Here is a 5,491-nt window from a genome sequence, read left to right as displayed (position 1 = left end):
ATGAGCTCCAGTTCCAATAAAGACATAAAAGAACCACTAGAAGAACCCGAACGCTTTCTCAGAAAAAGGTTAAAAGCCAAAAACCAAGAGAAGGTTTTGGGTGATCCACCTCCAATGGCGGACCAACGTACCCTTATGGATTATCTACGACCCACCGTAGGTAATTTAGGCGCCGCTATCAATGCTCCGAATGTCGAAGCCAATAACTTCGAACTTCGGCCGCATTTGATACAAATGCTCCAAAACTCCGCAACCTTCCACGGGCTTGCGGACGAGGATCCCCATCTACATATAACTAATTTCTTGGAAATATGTGATACCTTTCGGATCAATGGAGCATCAAACGACGCCATCCGCCTCCGTATGTTTCCCTTCTCACTAAAAGACCGAGCGAAAGCTTGGCTCAACGCCCTCCCAGCTGGATCGGTAAACACCTGGGATGAACTAGCCCAAAAATTTCTATATAAGTATTTCCCTCCTGCTAAAACTGCTAAGTTAATGGCTGAAATTAATACATATTCACAAGAGGACGGGGAATCCTTATATGAAACTTGGGAAAGGTTCAAGGAGCTATTACGCAAGTGTCCCCATCACGGCCTCGCAATATGGCAACAAGTATCCACTTTCTATAATGGATTGTTGCCACACACTAGGCAGACACTTGATTCTAGCTCCGGGGGACTTTTAGGTAATCGACGCCCACACGAAATATATAATCAAATTGAGGAAATTGCTCAAACCAATTTTCAATGGCATACCCCTCGGGAAATAAGTCTATCGCCCCGGGCGCCCATAAGGTCGACGAAAGCACTTCTTTACAAGCCCAAATCGAGGCCCTTTCTTCAAAAATAAAAAAATTAGAAATGACAAAAACAGTCTCGGTTATGGCTTGTGAAGGATGTGGTGGGTCACATGAAAATTGGAGTTGCATGAAAGAAACGGACGATCAACAAGAAATGGTAAACTACATTGATAATAGACCTAGGCCGTCGGGTCCCCCAACGGGAACTTACAACCAAGGATGGTGAAACCACCCAAACCTTGGTTGGAGGGAACCCGGCAATAGTAGTAACCAACAAACCCAACGAACAAACTTTCAGCAACCAAGAAATGAGTCACAAAATTTCACTCAACAACAAGGTGGACGAGAAAGGCTCGAAGATACTATATCTCGCCTCGTCTCTGACACTGATAAGAAAAACTCGGAAAGATTTCTACAATTAGAATCTAATTTTAGGAATCAACAAGCTAGCATTCAAAACATAGAAAAACAATTAAATCAAATAGCTCAAAATTTTTCCGAGAGACCGCAAGGCGCATTACCTAGCAATACCGAAACAAACCCAAAGGCGCAAGTTCACCTCATCACACTACGAAACCGCACCGTAGGGCCTGCAGAAGTGCCACCACCTACGGAAGAAACAGTACCAACACCTCTGCAGGAGAAGAACTCTCCTCCATCACCAGAGCCTACCAAGGCTCCTCGAGTTCCGTACCCCGGTAGGTTAATTCGTCAAAAGACAAATGAGCAATTCGCAAAATTCGAAAGTCTGTTAAAACAATTGCATGTCAATATTCCTTTTATCGAAGTCCTAACCCAAATGCCCAAATACTCTAAATTCATGAGGGACTTCCTTACGCATAAGAAAAAAATTGAAATTTTACAATTAGTCAATTTAGGCGAAGAATGCTCTGCCCTCGTACTCAATAAACTTCCCCAAAAGAAAATCGATCCCGGAAGCTTCACGATTTCGTGCTCAATAGGGGAATCGCCCGTTCGCAATGCCTTAGCCGACCTAGGGGCTAGCATTAACCTCATGCCCTCATCAATGTTCAAAAGACTCGGCTTGGGAACCACGAGCCCTACAAAAATGAGCATACAACTCGCTGATCGATCCGTCAAATTCCCACAAGGTGTCATCGAGAATGTCTTGGTAAAGGTAAGCAGATTCGTTTATCCAGCTGACTTTGTCATACTCGATATGGAGGAAGACACCGAGGTCCCCCTTATACTAGGGAGACCCTTCCTTGCCACAGCCCAAGCAGTGGTAGATATGAATGACGGGACACTCACTTTGAGGTATGGGGATGATGAAGTGAAGTTCGGAGTTGGGAAGAGAATAGAGGACGACGACCCAGTCAATTACATGAAGGTTATTGATTCAAGCTTGGATGCTGCTCTCCGACGGTGTAACATGGGAAGCCAGGCATCCCACTCAGAAGATATATAACCTCGAATCGGGTCTAGCCAAGGACCCTTATAAACGTGGCGCACCACGGAGGCATTCCGCGGAACTATCCTTAGTTTAGTTTAATCTTTTAGTTTTATTTTGCAGAATAAAACACACTCATGGTGGTAATGGATGAAAAGGGGAACGAGAAAAATGGACCCATGCACGAAGAACAGAGCAACCCGACACAAATCTCCATCACAGAAGGCTCAACACGGGCCGTGCCCAACCAACACGGCCCCGTGCTGAGCCACCTGCAGAAAAATACCCAGTTCAGGTAACTGGACACGGGCCGTGTTCAGCGGACACGCCCCCGTGTCCAGGCTTCTGTTTTAATCCTTTAATTTTTGTTACTGGCACTTGACCACGGGGCCGTGCCCGGTCACCACGGGGCCGTGTCCAGGATACCAGTAACATAAATCTTTGCTTTGTAACCTACTTTTACACATTCTAATCAACCAAAAACCTTATTTTTAAACACATTGAGGACAGTGTGTAATTTAAGTGTGGGGGGGATGCTAAAACCTTGAATTTCGCAAATCCTAAATACAAGCCTTACACAAAACTCTATTGGAACCGCTAAACACCCCAAATTTTTTCAAAAACTTTTTCATTTTTTATCATTTACTTGTCTTAGTTTAATTTAGGAATAACAAGTTCTAAAAAAGTTATATTTTTAGAAATTTACAACCGATAGCGTCGTGATAACAAAGAACCAACATAAGAAAATTATGAAACGGCATAACAAGTCTAGTTAAAAATTCGATTATATATACTTGATCACATTAAAAACCCATTCCCACAAAAGTGAGTTTTGAGCCTTTATTGAGCATAAAAATATACATATTTAGACTAAATGCTCATTTTTCGTTTCTTGTGTGAATAGCCGCTTGGTTCTTACAACTCTAGAACTTGCCACGACAATACATTCCCGGTCGTCACCAACTTAAACCCAAGTAAGTAAATGATGGAGGCATTAGGACTAACCATATTTTTCTTTCAAAACCATTGTTTTTCATTTTTTTTACCACCTACCCAAAATCCCCCTAGATAGCCCCTTTGAGCCTAAACCTTTCATTTCATTACCCCAAAACCCTTTTTACCCACCAAAAAAAAAAACCTTTTTATTTTTTACCCTTTATTTTAGTAACAAGCTCGGTTTTTCGTAAACTCGCCTTTTTATGTGATGAAAAAAAAATGATGAAGTCAAAAACAAACAAAAGCTATATAAAAGCTTGTTTGAAGAAATACTTCAAAATAAAAAAAAAAGTCACTAAAAACAAGGTATGTCACGAAAACCGACGCTTTTTACGATTTTCGCTCTTTTACTAACCACTAACCCAAACCACCCACCTTTAACCCAAGCCTAACCCTTCACCCAAAAGTCCTCTTGATATTTACAAAGGTAAAAAGTTAAAAAGGAGGAGGATTGATTGCTTGGCAAGCCTATGGAAGGCGTAAGTTCCATGCCGCTCACGAGTGATTCACTAAAAAAATACACCTTCGGCCGAGTGTTGAGTGATCCCCCGCGAGGTATGTGAACTTGTATATAAATGGAATTTTAATAAGGCATGCTATGCCCGAATAAGTAATTTATCTTATGAAACGTTCAAAATAAATCATAACGAATAGGATTGTAAATAAATAAAAATAAAACTTACAAAAGCTAAAAACTTTCTCTTCTATTTGGGAGTGTAAGCCACATTTAAAGAGTTTTGCTTGAGGACAAGCAAAAGTTCAAGTGTGGGGGTATTTGATGTGTGTAAAATGCAACATATAAATCACATCAATTAAGGCATAAAACTAACCCTTTTTAAGTACTACTGTTGGAAAAAGAGTGTTTTTGTCTTCCTTTTGTATTTTCAGGATGAAATGAGCTCAAATTCACAAAAGAAGCAAAAAGACAGCTAATTCTAACATAAATACAAGAAAAGGAACAAAAGTAGACTGCCCGGACCCTCAACAGCACCCTCCAAGGCAAAGAAGAGAAAACAGAAGACTGAACACGCCCCGTGTCCAGCGAACACGGGGCCGTGCCCAAGAAGCAGCAGAAAAGACAAACTAGTAGAAGCTTCCATTGCCCACCACGGGGCCGTGTCCAGTGGGCACGGGGGCGTGGTGAAAGTACAGCAGGCGCATTAACTGTAATTGCGAATTACAATTAATGAAGAGAGAGAGAGTGTCAGACGGGCACGGGGGCGTGTCCAGCGGACACGGGGCCGTGCCCAGCCTTCTGTTCAGCCTATAAATAGGGGTGCTTGGTTTCATTCCATCTCATCCCTTGGCACACCACCTCTCTCACACTTCATCCACCACCCACCACCACCATAACACCATCACCCACCACCATCATCCATTATCCATCGTAGAGTGTGTGAGTCGTCTCGGGATCCAAGATTGATCGTAAGAGTTCTTGACAATCAAGGCCATGTTTGCCTAAGTCTCTTACGTCACTTGGTGAAGACAAGTGTTTAGTATAATACTTTTTATTTTTAATCTTTTGCACTTTTTATTTGGTTTTGTATTAATGACTTTAATAACTAGTTACTTATGTTAAAGGTGATCTTTCCTTATCGTTTGTCCGTGGTGTCTTGGCATTATTTTACTGTCTATATAAAATAAAAGATTTTCACCATTCATATCTCCACGGTCTATATGGAGGTATGTTGGCTACCTGGTCGGGGGTTAAGGGAACGGTTTGGTAAGGGTCTTGCCCTTGTTCAGCGTTTAGAGGTCCTGCTTGGGACCTGGGTCAAATTTAGTAGGATCTCCTTCAATGCCCATAGGTATTGGATGGCGGGGATCCAAACTCTCTGACCCCCTCATAAGTTAACTACTATTAATACTATAACCCGGCTATTTAGGACTGTATCCCTGCTGACTCAGACTACTTAGCCGAGGGTAACGTCACCGCCGAAAGCGGGGCCTACCACAATTTGCATTAATAACTTAATTCATTATCTTTCAATAATCCGACCCTTTAGGATTGTATCCTTGCTGACTCAAACTACTGGGTTGAGGGTAACGTCGCCTTCAAAAGAGGGGCCTACTACAATAACTAAGATAATCTCTTAAACAAGTGCAAAAGTGCGAAAATAATCAAAGGTTATACTAACACACGTGTCGGATCCAAGTGATTCATCTTGTCTATCTGTTTTTATTTTATTTTATTTTTCAGCATTTAGTTAGTTTTTATTTTTCTTAGTTTAAAACATTTTTCTCACTTTTTGATTTGATTAGACGTTGAGGATAAACCGGTA

At 41.7% G+C, this 5,491-nt stretch overlaps 1 non-coding gene across 1 annotated transcript; it reads right to left on the bottom strand.

Annotated features, from left to right (window-relative positions):
• Positions 1–492: 492 nt before the first annotated feature.
• Positions 493–599, bottom strand: LOC118490964. The gene has a single exon (XR_004890189.1). It is a non-coding gene; the product is annotated as a small nucleolar RNA R71 (small nucleolar RNA).
• Positions 600–5,491: the final 4,892 nt, after the last annotated feature.

This window comes from Helianthus annuus, chromosome 3 (assembly GCF_002127325.2).
Source record: "Helianthus annuus cultivar XRQ/B chromosome 3, HanXRQr2.0-SUNRISE, whole genome shotgun sequence".
In the NCBI taxonomy this organism is placed as follows: domain Eukaryota; kingdom Viridiplantae; phylum Streptophyta; class Magnoliopsida; order Asterales; family Asteraceae; genus Helianthus; species Helianthus annuus.
Note: the sequence above shows the minus strand (reverse complement) of the source record. Positions and strands in the feature narration are given on the sequence as shown.